The following is a 14917-nucleotide window of genomic DNA, read 5'->3' on the forward strand; positions in this document are numbered from 1 at the left end:
GCGACTGATATCTTCACAGATTCAACTCCAAACAGTTTCCCTAACACAAGACTCATACTTGATCCATAACACTCGTACAACACTGGCACTCCCTGGAGGATGATAGTAGATAACCCAGCTCTGCCTCACTCTGCTCCATCCAAATCACTCTGCCTCACCTTAACCTGCTTGTCTGAAGCTACCGCCGGCAGGACATGACGTCACCCTGGAAGACGATGCCTGGTCCATTCTCTACAGCCAATCTGCACGTTCCAGCGTATGTGGTAGTACGAAAGTAAAACGGGAAACTCCTACGAGTGCCACAGGGTTTGAACTGGAGTCGCAGTCCGGCTGACTAAAGCAACAGGACTGAAGTGAGCTGGATATGATGATGACAGAAGAAGGTTGAGGTAACTGAAGCTTCATGTAAAATCATCAGGATAATTCACTTCACAGGAGTTACATCGCTGCACAAGAGCTACATATGCTACTTTTCAGTCATGTGGTACAGTGTCACTTCCGAATGGTAAGTCGAATTTTTGGACTAAAAGTTTCGGTATATTGTATTTTACTTCCCTTAAAATTCCTGGGGAAATTCTATCCGACCCAGTGTTTTATTGATTTGAACTTTCCTGCAAGAAGACTGAATCTCTGTCCTCAAGCACAGGGTAAGACTCGTACTGCAACTTGCTGTAAAGTTCGCTACATAAATTTCAACATTGTTATGGGTGCGATATACATCTGCAATTTCTTCTTACAGTTTATTGACAGTTGCATATCACTGAGGTGGCGGATGATAGATAAGCGTCATCTTACTGTGAGTTTAATTTTTTATTTGATGCCCCCAGTGCGGGAAGGGGTGAATCCACCAGCCGGACTGAAACCGAAATTCATGCTGCAACTGGTGTCTCAATGTATCTACATTGGAATGTAAACTGCCATTGGATTTTGGTCAGTCGGGTCGAGAGTAACAAGGTGTAATTTTCCTTGGCTTTGACAGTGTCGATTTCGGAGGCGATTTTGGTGCGAGACTGGATGAGTATCCACACCACAGCTGTGCTGGTGAGCAATGCAGGATGGGTTTCTTGACCTCCGAAACTTCCACTGCTAAAATTTTGTTACATCCCCAACCTACACTGCCACGGGCTACAATAGCAGTAGTTCATTATAAGAAGAACGTTGCCCAGTGAATTGTTCTTGCTATGGTCAGCCTTTCGGTGTACAGCACTGAAAATCAGCTCAGGTTTCGTAAATAAATACTGGCTTCTTAAGTTCGCTGTCTTTATTTTCCAAATAATTACAGTTAATGCTTGCCAACTTCGGTTCACTGTTCTCACAAGTACCGGAGCTATACAATCTTCACTAACTGCAGTTACACTTAATGCTTGCTAACTACACTGTTTTCACAAGCACCGTAGGTATACAGTTTGCAGTTACCCTGCACTGACACTGAACTAAACTCAAATTGAACTGAAACCGCTCTAGTCTCTTCCCCATCTTTGTATAAGCTTCATACATTCTAGAATAATCTACTATATTCTCGGGGAAGCAACAGTTACAACAGTTACCAAATCGGTGACATCCATATCATGCCAGAGTTTTCTTACACTGCATAACACTAAATTATTTAGCATACAGACATAGATAAAATTACATAATTTAACAATCACATAGATAAAACATTATTCAGGTGGCTTAGCTTTTATCACGCCATGGTGGAGTGGCATCAGTGCCTGACTTCTGTCTAGAAGTCTCGGGTTTGATTCCTGGTCAGTAGCGTAAAAAACATTTGTACACACGCGTGTAATGTGTGTCTCTCCAACATACAAAGACGCTCGTGTTGTGTCTGGGATAGATTAAAACTGCTCTGTCACTTGCCGAGTTGCGTTGGGCTGAGCAATAATCCTGATGTGTTGTGACTGAATTATATCCTTCCACAATGAATTTACCTGGTTCGTTAAAAAATTTCAGGTGGCTCAGCTTTTATCACGCCGTTGTGGTGTGGCATCAGAGCCTGACTTCTGTCTAGAGGTCTGGGGTTCGATTTCCGGTCAGGAACGTAAAAAACATATATATATATATATATATATATATATATATATATATATATATATATATATATATATATATATATATATATATATATATATAACAACAGAGGAAGGAAAAACAAATGAATAAATAAAAAATCCATACACCAGATTACTGGTGTCCTCCATTCATAAAATATCTGTAACAGTTGGACTTGAACAGCTGTAGGTTGAAGTTTGGAGGGAAACAGCTCTAGGGAAGCGAATTCCAGAAAGATGCAGTTCGGGGAATGAAAGAATTTTGATAGGCAGAAGTTCTGCAATATGGCTGAGTGACATTCCAGTCATGAGTGCTACCAGATGCCCGTGTAGCACGAGGGAAGGCATGGAGAGGTGGCACCATGGACGCAACTTCATCTGAGCATTTGCCTTAAAAATATCTGTAAAATAATGCAAGGGAGGCAACATTCCTTCTTACCTGGAGGGAGGTAGTTTATTTATAACAGCTGGGTTTTTGATGATTCCAGCAGCTTTGTTTTGAATTTTGCCTACTTGTTTTAATGCAACCTGTCCACATTCACTCCACAAAGTTGAGCAATATTCAAGCTGAGAGCTCACATGACTCCTGTAAATTATAGCTAACTGCTTGTCACGGAAGAAGTTACGGACTCTGTACAATAATTCAAGTTTCTCTGGGGCGACTTTAGCAGGTGATCTGACATGAGAGGTCCAGCTGAGGGCATTGTTAAGTGAGACACCGAGAATTTCAGTACATTTGGAGATGGGAATATTAGTAGCATTGAAGGTAAGGTACGAATCTGGCAATATCTGTCTAGGTAAGGTACGAATCTGGCAATATCTGTTTATTAGTAAATTGTATAAATTTTGTTTTACTAGCATTAAATGAGACAAGGTTGTTTTGTCCCCACCATTTGATCGTAGTTAAGTCTTAATTTATGGAGATGGCTGGACTGAGTTGAGAGTTAGAGATATTTGACAGTTGAGAGTTAGATATTAGACTTTGTAAATGGGTGTCTGAGTGTGAATGAACTGTGAAGTGTTGAGTCATCTGTATATGGATGGATGGGATTGTGGTTGACAGATAAGAGGTCATTAATATGAACCAGGAACAAGGTCGGAGCCAGAACTGATCCCTGTGGCTCGCTGGCAGTAACTGAGTGGAAATTGGAATATATATCATCCACACTGGAATATACATTGGCTAATTCGTCAAATGGCCAACTCCCATTCTCCTAGTTGTGACTAATGAAGATACTGTAACCAAGCAGATTACAGGTATATTCTGTTAAAAACGGGAAGGAAAGTCAGGAAGGCAGGAAGTAAGAAAGTACTCAGGAGGACAAGTAATTGTGTGGAAGTTACGTGTAAATGCGTAGAAGCTTTATTCAGAAGTTACAAAAGCATGGAGTCACACGTAAGGAATTCACCAATTCGTATTCTTGTCTCTACCCTGAAGAAACATAATGTGTAATAAATCCCTCACAGTTAGTATGTATTCACTAATATAATTTAAGGAAAGTAAGAAAGGTATCCTATGAAAGCTTCTGATTTAAAACTATTGACACACATTGCTTTAGACACCGCATGTCTTAAATGACCTCTTTCCAAACATAAGGAGATCCAAATCTAAGCTGCTTTGGTTAAGGTTCATTGATGGACAGGATTTCAACCTTCTTAACTGGTAACATGTTATAAGATAGGTTAACATCCACTTCCATCTCCAGAGTTGGAACCCTTACATGTACGTATGCTATCTATCTATCTATATACCTAGGCTACTTCCCCCAAGGAAAGGGAGGTAGCACTGAATATAAAATATTTGGTGTAAAGTTGTAGCAGCAGAGAACAATTCAAGATAAGTCAATACTAGTGCAAAGTGCCGCACCATCTCTGTGCTTTTCAGTGTTGTCCAGTTGCTGTGTGGCCGTTGCTGCTGCTGAACCAACACCCTACCCTGTTTGGCTGTACAGTTGCTGTGTGGCCGTTGCTGTTGCTGTACCAACACCCTATCCTGCCTGACTGTGAAATTGCTGTGTGGGCACCGCTGCTGTCGTATCAACGCCGTGTACCTGTGTGGCTGTACAGTTGCTGTATGGACGCTGCTGCTACAAGATCACATATCCTGTCCGACTGGACTGTGGATGTTGCTGAGCTGTGGAGGGCGGCCTCATGCGTCTGTGGCAATCAGTCCAGGCCCCCTTCGCTAAGATCAAGGAACAGGAAAGCCGTGCCGTGCCGCCGGGAGCCAGTCAGGTCCTCTACTACTGCACCACCTACACACGTCTGGGTTGGTGCAACCTGCGGTGTCCTCACTCCTCCACCACCACCTGCCTTTTTTCCAGCACTACTGTATTGTTATGCCAAACTACATGGAGACAGCATGACCAACGCCATCACCTGCCACACACTCGAACCCAAATACTACGCCACCAAAGCCAATATCACGGGCGGCGTAACGCCGCCTGTCCACAAAGAGTGCAAGAAAAAGAATCTAGTCGACGGGTTCTATGATTTGTTTTAGAAAATTTTTTTGAGCAAATATCTGGGGCCCACTGAAGTATGGTTGGCTGTGGACTTCGGCCGAGAAGTAATCTTTATCCAAGTTGTCCTCGTTGCACCACGTTGGGTAGTCACTGATCGCTTCATTGGAGTCGAGGTTCGCACTGGTATGACAGCCATGGAATCTTCTGAGGATATTTCTGGCCACAGTCTCATTGGCTACTTTCCAGGGCCAGGAACACGCCAGGTTCGTGTATATATGGAAAACACTGAACACCCACATCAGTGTTCAAATTGCACACATTGAAGTTTATTGAAATTCATTATTGTGAATCTCTGAGAAGGTTATTAAGTTAATAGTTAATATTTTATATCCAGGATGACACTGTAATTGCTAATTAGTTTTATTTCATCCCTGAAATACAATGTCAGTGCTTTTGTTACTTCTAGGAATTTTAACTAGTACTCACCACAGTCTTTAACAAATAAAATTATATACAGTTTCGTGTGCATTTTCATCCAAGTAACTGAAGTGGAAGCAAAGACAGGAGAAGGATGCTTGGGTCGTCCAGAGCAGAAGAGGGTTAATGATGCCAGTATTAATACTCTCAGGCTACCGTGACTCATTTTCTCCTGAATTAATCTTTCGGCAGCTTGAATAGAAACTAGAAATGTCTCGACCATGAAAGAGTTGAGTTTTTTTTTTCATTCATTTTCAGACGCCATGTATCCCAAACGGGGTGGCCAAGGGCTTAGAGTTAATTGTTTTACAGGGAGGGGCACTAATCCTCCACCAACCCCACTTGACACGTAGGGATGCCAACAGCATCTGGTGTTCCCAGGCGGTCACCCATCCAAGTACTAACCAGACCCAACGTTGCTTAACTTCGCTGATCGGATGGGAAGCGGTGTACTCAACGTGGCATGGCCGTTCGAAATAGTTAAGTAAAGGTTTAAAAATCGGTGATGTATCTAAACTCAGTATTGCAAAAACTTATGTAACACCTGATGACGACTCCGGTAAGACATAAGGGTATGTAGCACTTGGGTGACTACAGGAAGATAAACAAGAGTTGTCTAGAATGGTAATATATGTACCTGATGACCTGTCTAAGATATGGAACACTTAGTAACCGTACTCCCTTTACATTAACATCGCAGAAAATTGCCATCTATCTATCTTGAATGCCGAGTCGTAACGATAGTTTAGCGATATGGTATAATGCTAGTCACGAAAATGTACTATGGAAAGCCATATAGCGTTATGTTGTCCTGCCATCGAACTACCTGATGTAAGCTGCAAAAGGACGAAAACCAGGGTCAGGTTAGAGTAAGAGGAGCATACTACAGTAATCTGTGTAACACTGTGATTTATATAGTATGTAACACTTGGTGATTCACACAGTAAATGTACATCACCTGGTGACTAATTAAGTAAATACGGTGAGAAATATTTGGTGACTAATATGGTTAGATATGTATCCCTTGGTGGCTGATATAGCAGAATATGTAGCATTTAATGATCGGTATGGTAAAATAAAACAGCAGTTGTCTGGAATACTAAGTCATGTAGCAACTGGTGACTAATATAGCAAGACATACGCGATTTGTTGACTAATATAGCCAGAGATATAGCACTTGGTGACTTTTATATTAAGGAATGTTGCACTTGCTGTATAATATAGAATCGATATGGTATGCAGTACTTGATTGTCTGTTGTAGTTAACTATGGCAAATTTGGTGATTACGATTTTCATATCTTGCTATGAAAACCAACGTAGGTTTGCACTGAATATATCAAGCATTCTGTACATATTTTTTTTCCCGTGCTGCCCTGGCCACCATGAGGTAAAAAGGACTGGTGAAGTGGATTACATTCTACACTGATATGATGTAGTGTTACTGAAAACTGTCAACGCTATATATAAAAACAATAGTTAACAGACAGATCACATTAAAGTGTATTGATCATCACCTTTATATGAGTCGAATATATTCTTTGCCAGTACAACTGACCATTCAAAAGTTAAAATATATAAACATTAAGAAGTGTGTTTCGTTATACCATCATATATCTGGTGTACCAAATATGGAAAAGAAGATGCCTGCAGCTAGTCCTGTACAGTTTGACAGTACCAGTATAACTACGTGAATTAGACAAGTATAGACTTCCCCTTACCTGCCTATAATCCTTATGTTCTTGTGAGTTTACCCTGAACCTATTGATCGTTGTCTGATATATCCCAGGGTCTTACTGCTCCCAAAATATGTCTGCCTGTTGTTTGATATTATATATATATTTATATATATATATATATATATATATATATATATATATATACACACACACAGGGGGGTACCTAGAGATTTGGGTGCCCGGGGGGCTAGGTTGTTTGTGGGGCCCCCTTCTGGAGGGGGGGCCACCGCAAAGAACCTAGCCCCACTCATTCTCAAAATTTATCTGATATCTCAGCCGGGATTGTCGGGATGATAAATATATGTATTTTTAAAAATTAATAAAAAAGCTTATAAATTTGTAAGGCTTGGGGGCCCCCCCCCTCAGTTGGGGGCCCGGGGGGCAGTTTTAAACAGCCCCCCCCCCTCAGGTACGCCACTGTATACACAGTATATATAAACTCTCAAAGATATGTTTAGCCCTTGCTGGCAGCAATGATGGCCCTCTAGAGATCTAGCGATCATTTTCTATTGCTTCTGTGAGTCGTGCTGCTTAAGGGACTTCAGCTGTACCCTAGATTAAATATGCACTATTTTCACACACTCTGTATGGCGTGCTTTGGGATGTAAGTCTCTTATGATCGGTCCTGGAGGCGTTGTTGAAAATCAGCTATTGTGAGGTGTTATTTTTACCTCTTCTACCTGACTGGCCTTGACAACCGGCTATGGCACGCGTCTGAAGGGGCTGGTGCCTCTCAAGGGGATGGTTGCGTGTAGAACGTTAAGACAATATAAAGAACTCACAAAGCGCATGCCTCCCCTAACGCCAGTAAGATATGTGACTTATTCTTACACCTGGACCCACGTCCACATCAAAATTTCATCGACTCTTGACCAACCGCCCACCTACCCTTCAGATGTAATTGAAATCCTATAACAACTTATTAGAATATCTTAACAGGCAAACAGACATAAAGGTAAAAAGAGACATGTTTGAATCTCATGGTGAAACGGCCACTTGAGGTAAAAACAGTGTATCAAACTGGCATACAGGTAAAAACGGTGTATAATTTAGGATGGCTTTCAACCACACTTTCAGTTCTTAATGGATTTTATATTTCAAACCATGTGAAAGAGGAACGATGGCAGAGGACTGGTGAAATTATTGGTCGATTTCAAGTGATTTTCTGTTTCACCGGTCATGTTCCCTACGGTATGCAACCCCTACATATGCTCTCCTGGTGTGTTTAATGTAGAATGTGTACAGTAGGTGTTAAGTGAATGATGAAAAAAAGGTATACAGTGTAGCGGATGCTTTGGCACAATAATTCAGAAAGTTCAAAGAGCGTAAAAAAAAAAAAAACGGCATCTAACATTGTTCATGTTTGTTCTCGTTCTACCTATAAGGACATATGTGTATGGATAGAAAAGTGTTCAAGACCGTTTAGTTGTGTGTGTGTGTGTGTGTGTGTGTGTGTGTGTGTGTGTGTGTGTGTGTGTGTGTGTGTGTGTGTGTGAATAAGTAAAGAGAAGCAGTGTATGTCTGTGGATGGAGGGAGGCAAGAGTTTAATTCTTTAAATGATATTGGTTATGAATTACACTTGAAGAGTTTGTACCATAATGTTATATATATTTTCTGTTTGCTCTACAGAAACAGTCACTTGGAGCTGACATGGTTTTAACCATATCACACCGAATGCACCACTACAGTTCAGCGCGATAAGGTGGAATCCTATATTCCCCGAACGGAAAATATATTGCTTTTTCCATCTTGTGTGTGTGTGTGTGTGTGTGTGTGTGTGTGTGTGTGTGTGTGTGTGCTCCCCCAAGGGAAGCACCTTGTCGTGGTTAGGGGCTTGCGTACCCAGTAAATCTGGTGGACCGTACCAGCGGCGGGTGGGGGAGCCCCTCCGACCTCAGCAGAAAGACAGAGTTACCCATGTGGAGAGGTAATCAGTAAGGGGACAGATTGTGTTTCCAGATCCACTGCCTTGTAGATTACCTTTGAATGGATTAAGGCTACGGTGAAAACCTCAAACGAAACATCTGTGAGTGGAGTCCCTCAAAAGGCAGGACTCAACAGACAGAGCCTCTGGAAGACTCCTGCAACCCTTATCAGTAGATGGTCATTGTGAATCTTCGTGCCACCATCACAGACTGAGAACGACCAAGTCATGTAGTGGTAAGAATGGTGCACCCTCACCATCACACCAAACCAGTTCATTGCGTAAGTTTGCTGCTATTCTCGCCTTCCATCTCATTCTTTCACACACACACACACACACACACACACACACACACACACACACACAAGATTGTCAGGAGAGGATGTCGGTGGCAGGTAATGCATGTGGCTGGAAGTTGCTAGCTTGAGTCCTGCACATATGTGACACTGGCCCAATGATTGCTGGCATGATTACCTAGGAACAGGTCATGCACTCACAACTGCAGACTTTAAGTAGATTAGTGTGTGTGTGTGTGTGTGTGTGTGTGTGTGTGTGTGTGTGTGTGTGTGTGTGTGTGTTCAGAAAATCAGATGAACGCAGTTTATGCATATTTAATTTTATTCTGAATTTACACTCACCAAAACAAGCGCACATGTGCACAGATTTTGTATTAATGTATGTCTGTATATGAATTTATATATACTGTACATGCATGAACTTAGTTATGAATTAGAACTGAGTCTCCTTGCTTACTAGTCAAATTGACCCGTTACTCTGACTATTCTTGGCATCAGCCTAACTGAAATGGGTTTGGGAACTCTGTCATGTAAAGCAAACACCGGATGTGATCAAAGACAGTCTTAGTTATGAATTAGGACTGAGTCTCCTTGGTTACTAGTCAAATCGACCCGTTAGTCAGGCTTTTCACGGCCATCGAACTAACTAAAATGGGCTAGGGATCTCTGTAAAGTAAAAGAGGTCAAAGGCACAGAATTACTTCGGCCGGTCAGCAGTAGGTCGTCTTTTTCTTCTACATGGTTGTCTATATAAAACGTTCCTTTTTCACTCCTCTAGGCATTTTGTCATGTGATGGGGGGGATAGTAGAGTCAAAGTTACCAATGTCCAACTTGTATAATTTAGCTCTTACTCCCGCTGCCACATCCACGCCCACATCAGCAGACTGAGCAGTTCCCGTAATTTACGAGTATATCACCAGGCGAGTTTTTAGTGAAGGGCTGCCAACAAACTGCTCTGTATTTCGTTGATATCAGGTTGTGTTATTCAGCTTAGGAGACTCCCCTCGTGGTGAAAAGATTATTGAATATCTCCCGTTCGGAAAATCTCCTGGAGGCTGAATAAAACCGTCTATTGATAGCCTTAATGGAATAAAGACGGCGTCATTGTGGTGGTGTTTGAGAGAGAGAGAGAGAGAGAGAGAGAGAGAGAGAGAGAGAGAGAGAGAGAGAGAGAGAGAGAGAGATGAAAAGTAGACAGATATATAGACCTGAGAATCTGCAAACCCCATTAGACTTTGAAATGAAAACCTACAGGTCTATCACTCACTCTTAGATGAAATAAATCGTCTGGCAATAGCTGGAAACGAATACTAGAATTATCCCTACCATGAATGGGTTAAAATAGATCATATTAACTCTCAGTCTCCTCTAACTCATAAGTAAAATCTAGTGTAAGCTGTAATTTGTTCTTGCTAGGACCACATTTAACTCAGTATCAAGGAGACTTCTCAGACTGGGTAAGGTAGAGGTAGCCACACTTCCCTGCTGGCTTTGGCATTGGAGGTGGTACATGAATTATTTTTATGTGATAGCAATATAAGGTACACAAGAAAAGAGTGTGGGAAGGACCGCAGTATCGTCAGGTAAGGAGACTCCCTAACATCTTTTCCCTAGCTATTTACTCTCCAAACTACACATTGATGTACTCTTGTTTGCTACGTATATCTTCCTAATATCGATAAAGATTGCACGAATAAAACACAAGAATACAGTGATGGGGCAGAATCAGAAATAAACCGGTAAGGAAGAGATGTTAGTAAGATTGTAAAGGATTCATTAAACTGTTACAATAAAGCAGACATTAAAGTAAACAGGGACACAGAAAGTGTCTGGGTTGAAATTAGTAACAACAGGGAGAAATTAGTCTTAGGAGCAATTTACAGATCTCCTAAATTAAGTAGAGCTGATAGTAAATACCTTTGGGAGGAAATTAGGAAAGCATCACAGTCCATCATAGTAATAATTGTAGGGGACCTTAAACTGCCAAAGATAGATTGGAGAAATCAGACAAGAGATGCAGTCAGAGGAATTTATAGAGGTAGTACAGGATAATTTCCTTTATCAGTATGTTAGGAAGCCCATCAGAGGTAATAATGTATTAGATTTGGTTTTAGCTAATAAAGAAAATATCAATAGTGATATAGAGGTTGGTGGACGACTTGGTAATAGCGATCATGAAGAAATTAAGTTCAAATTTATTTGGGATGTCTGTTCCACTGAAAATACCTCCACCGTTCCTAATTTTCGTCTAGGAGATTTCGATGGCTTAAGAGCTTATTTTCGAACGGTATTCCACAGGGAAATTAGCTATTTGAGAGAATGCCAGGTCAGTGGGGAACCCCAGGTCATAGGTGAGGGGCAGGAAACACGTGGGAATGTCCGTCAGGTGTCTGTGAGGGGAGGAGGTGGTAGATAGGAATGTAGTCCAGGTGACGGGAATTAACTCAGCTCCAGTACCAAGCAGACGTTCGACCAGTGAGAAATATAACGAGTTAATAAAAATAATACACGGAGGCCAAGATAGATATATCCCTTCAAAACCGTTTAGAACGAATAATTCAGAACCAAGATGGTTAAACAATAGATTAAAATCTCTCATAGGTCAAAGGAAAGGAATATATAGAAAAATAAAACGTGGAGAGGAACACTTACTTAACCGATACACGATTTTAAATAGAGAAGTAAAGAGGGAGGTAAGAAAAGCAAAGAGAAGTTATGAAATTAAGGTTGCAAGTGAATCAAAAGAAAACCCCAAGGGTTTTTATCAAATGTACCGTACGAAAAATAAAGATAGGATAGGACCACTCAGAACAGAATCAGGTGACATTACCAGTGAAGATAAAGAAATGTACTCCATCCTAAATAATTATTTCATATCAGTATTCACCAAGGAAAATCTAGACCTGGTCCCTCAAGCAGCAAATATTTACGATGAGAATACGGAAAATATTCTTAGTAAAATAACCGTTAGTAAGGTGGACGTATTGAAAGAAAGTAATAAGTTAAAACCTCAAAAATCGCCAGGTCCGGACGATATATATGCAAAAATTATAAAAGAAACCAAAGAAGAATTATGTCAGCCACTTTTAACGTTATTTAATGACTCTTTAAGTTCAGGAGAAGTTCCAGAGGCGTGGAAGACCGCAAACGTAGTGCCCATCTTTAAAAAGGGTGATAAATCAGCTGCGTCGAATTATCGTCCGATAAGTCTAACGTCAATAGTAGGAAAAATGTTAGAGGCAGTTTTGGCAAATAAGATTAGAGAACACTTAGAAAGATTTAATCTTATAAATGAAAGTCCGCACGGATTCAGGCAAGGACGATCCTGCCCCACAAACTTGTCATTATACTCGGAGGTCTATGAGGCAGTAGATAGCGATAAAGCTTACGATGTTATTTATCTGGACTTTAGTAAAGCTTTTGATAGGGTCCCACACGAAAGGTTAGTTAGAAAGGTTCGAGCACACGGTATAGACGGCGATATCTTAAAATGGATAGAATCATGGCTGAAAGGACGAAAGCAGAGAGTATTAATAAATGGAACTAAGTCGGATTTGGGATTAGTAACTAGCGGTGTACCACAGAGTTCAGTACTCGGTCCCTTATTATTTATTATATATATAAATGATCTAGACTTAGGAGTCAATAGTAGCATCAGCAAATTTGCCGACGATACAAAAATAGGGCGTATCATTAACTCGTCTGACGATTGCCATAACTTACAAAAAGACCTCGATATATTGTCCAAATGGTCTAAAACTTGGCAAATGGAATTTAACGTTGAAAAATGAAAAGTACTTAACGTAGGCAAGACCATTGGAGACACTAAATACAGCTTAGATAACAAAGATATTAGCAAATCGGAATGCGAGAGGGATCTAGGAGTTATGATTAGTAACGACCTTAAACCAAGACAACAGTGTATAAATGCGAGAAATAAAGCAAATAGGGTCCTAGGATTTATTTCGAGAAGCGTGAGCAATAGATGAAACTTTATCTAGCATTAGTAAGGCCACATTTAGACTACGCAGTACAATTTTAGTGTCCTTACTATAGAATGGATATTAATTCGTTAGAAAATGTACAGAGAAGAATGACAAAAATGATACATGACGTCCGGAACCTGTTATATGAAGACAGACTGAAAAGACTAAGTCTGCATTCGCTAGAGAGGCGTAGAGTAAGGGGAGACTTAATTGGAAGTGTTTAAGTGGATGGAGGGTATAAATAAGGGAGATATTAGCAAGATACTTAAAGTGAGCATACAGGATAGAACTAGAAATAATGGTTTCAAACTAGAAAAATTCCGTTTCAATAAGGAAATCGGTAGAAATTGGTCTGGTAATAGAGTAGTAGACGAATGGAATAAGCTACCTAGCAAAGTAGTTGCTGCCTCTTCCACTGAGAGTTTCAAGCATAAGCTAGATAAGCATATGACAAATAAGGGGTGGATATAGAAAAAAGAAAATCTTATAACCAATACTAATTCATAATTTTTCCTTTTCAGGTTACACTATGATAGTCTCTATTCTCCTTTCACACTTTCCTGTAAAATGTCCACGCCAGTTTTTCTATAATGCGTGGTGTTCTTTCTGACTTTTTCCTGCCAGCTTCTGCTGGAGGGTTTGGAGGGCAGGGGAGAGCCTTCTTCTTTGCTATCCTTATCTCATTCTAGTAGTTCAGTTACTCTTCTAGGAGCTGCCTAGCATGGGCCAACCGGCCTACTGCAGTTATCCTCTCTTCTTATGTTCTTATGTTCCCAACCGCACAAAAGTACTGTCCTCTGTTGTTTCTTGGGGAATGAGAAATGTGGAAGGCAGGACATACTGCTGCCAAAGAATTGTCGACTGTCTTTTGTTCATGACTGTACAGCTTTTATTAACCCCTTTATTATTTGAAGTATACCTCTAAGCTGAAAAAATAGTAAGGCTTAACAAGAATATAACAGATAACATCCTTGCCGTGAAGGAATTAATTACCTTATTTTTATTATAGTGTGTAGGTGTAAGCACAGGCCTCTTTTATATATATATATATATATATATATATATATATATATATATATATATATATATATATATATATATATATATATATATATATATATATATATATATATATATATATATATGATCACTTATAGAACACATCTAATTCTTTTATGTAATCTGCAATGGTACAGAAAAATCAGACATGATGGATTATTAACACGTGGTTTAGAAATTATCGTCATGAACTGGGAGCTTTTCATCGTCGTAGTCTCAGTTCTGATAAAAAAATCTTAAAAAATGGCAGTCGGATGTTTCAGTTGAGTTTAATCATCTGGCCAAAGCTGGAATAAAACGCATATTTTTTTATTCATGAAAAGAGATTATAATTTTTCTGCAGATGCGAGTTTTACTGAACTGAATAAACACGTTTCAAGGGAGCCAGGTTAAAAACATAAAAAAGCTGAAGTCAGTGGCTAAACAGTTACTAATATTATTTTTTAATGTCTGACTCTGAGCATATGTCACCTCTAAGCTTAATAAAGTCCATCTAGGGTTAGCAAGACCAAAATCCGTAATTCCGCTCCTGAGGAATAATGGCGATCTTTACTTTTTGACCACCAGCAATTTCTCGATGGCTAAGTAAAATAGTCTGGCGCTAGGAAGACTAAAGTAAGTATGACGCCATTATGCTGAAAGGATTGATGAAATACACAGCAGTCTAGGAAGTCAGTCAACCAGTATGTCAGTCAGCGTCAGTCAGTCAATCAATCGGTCAGTCACTTTGCATTGTCAGTAAGTCACTGGATCAGCCATTTCGTTAGTCACTTTGCTTTGCCAGTCTGTCGATAAGTTAGTCTGTTAATTCGCAACAATAAACCAATAGTGCATGCGAACGTGGCTGTTGGAGTGAGTATATAGAGCGAACATAACTGGCCTAGCACGATAACAGGGTGGGCAGGATAGTTTGGACCTGCGTT

General features: G+C 40.3%; 1 non-coding gene across 1 annotated transcript; it reads right to left on the reverse strand.

Moving 5' to 3' along the window:
• Positions 1 to 5346: 5346 nt before the first annotated feature.
• LOC145392628 (5S ribosomal RNA) lies at positions 5347 to 5465 on the reverse strand. The gene has a single exon (XR_013896050.1). It is a non-coding gene; the product is annotated as a 5S ribosomal RNA (ribosomal RNA).
• Between the last annotated feature and the right edge of the window lie 9452 nt (positions 5466 to 14917).

Source organism: Coenobita brevimanus, chromosome 2 (assembly GCF_032717465.1).
Source record: "Coenobita brevimanus isolate Jiangsu-jjx chromosome 2, ASM3271746v2, whole genome shotgun sequence".
Lineage (NCBI taxonomy): Eukaryota > Metazoa > Arthropoda > Malacostraca > Decapoda > Coenobitidae > Coenobita > Coenobita brevimanus.